Here is a 1,487-nt window from a genome sequence, read left to right on the forward strand (position 1 = left end):
TATTGTGTCAACTAGTCTCTGTACGGCTTCTTTGGTGGACATGAATCCTACCAGTCTAATACTATGGAAATTTTTCTTTTCCCTTCAACTGTGATAGATAGTTTTCCAGGATAAATATTTTGGTGTTGGCATTTGTAGTCATTTAGAAACAGGAACAATTTAGTCCAGGCTCTTCTGATTTTCATTGTTTACATTGAATAGTCAGCTCTAATTCTGATGTGTTTTCTTTTACAAGTAACTTGTTTTGCTCTAGCAGCTTTCAGTATTCTTTTTTTGCTCTGTGCATTTACTGTTTTTATTATTATATGTGATGGGGGTTTCTGTTCTGGTCTTGCCTATTCAGTATTCTGTGTGTTCCTTTTTCCTATATGGTATGTCTTTCCTTAATTTATAGAAAAAACTTTATAATCCTATTGATGATTTGGTCAAAGCCATTGTTCTTCCTGTATGCCTGTAATATATAGATTTGGTCTTCTCATGGTGTTCCACATTTCCCACATATTCCATTCCTGTGGATTTTAGTTTTTTGTGTTATTTGCTTGAGTGGTCCAGTTTTTCAACTTTGTCATCTAGTTTTAGTATTCTGTTTTTCATTTAATTTATTCTTCTTGTGATGTTTTCTCCTGTCCTTTCAAATTGTTATTGAATTTTTCATCTTCATTTGACATTGTTTTTTCTAACATTTCTCTTTTGTGAAATCACTTTTCAGGGCCATCATTGTTTTTCCTATTTCATTCAGCCACATGTTTGTATTTTCTTGTGCTTCAGGAATAAATTCCTATCCTCTTTGAGTTCTTTGAGTTATTTGTGTGTTCTTTAAGTTCTTTGATCACATTTATGATTGTTCTTTTAAATGCCCCATCCTGGCAATCCTCTGGGTGGTTCTCACTGTAGAACACTTCTGTAGGACAGGTGGGTTTCGTTGGGGACATATTCTTCTGGTTTTTCATATTGTTTTTTTTTTTTGGATTTTCATTTAGGTATATGGAGTTCTTTTATTGGTTTTGTCTGATGTGAAATTCAAATCTTCCTTTGTTTAGTTGAAGTTTGATCCTGTTTATATTGTTGATGTAGCTTGGTTGTTTTGTTTTGCTTTTTATTTTCTCAAGTGTGAATAGGTAGCTGGTGTGCTTCATTTTGTTGCTTTTTTTATTTTTTATTGATGAGACAGGATAGTTCCAAACCGATTAATGAAATATTTTCCGATGTTATGAAGGGAATTCAAGGCTAAAGGGGTTCAGTGGCTGGGTTATGGCAGACCAGTAAGGAAGTCTGAGGTAGAAAGATCAGGAAGGTCACAGAGCTGAGAATGGGGTGGGTCAGCATGTAAAGAGTCTGTCTAGTGGAATGGGCATAGGTCAGTGAAGTTGGAGAATGCAACTAGTCTGGATGCAGGGAATCAGGATGCAGTGGTAACATTCTGGGTTAGGAGGCTGGTTCATAGATCTGAGAAAAAAGAGATGGAGAGGGCGTCATTACAAATCTAG

Source organism: Nannospalax galili, unplaced genomic scaffold, assembly GCF_000622305.1.
Source record: "Nannospalax galili isolate Female #2095 unplaced genomic scaffold, S.galili_v1.0 scaffold726, whole genome shotgun sequence".
In the NCBI taxonomy this organism is placed as follows: domain Eukaryota; kingdom Metazoa; phylum Chordata; class Mammalia; order Rodentia; family Spalacidae; genus Nannospalax; species Nannospalax galili.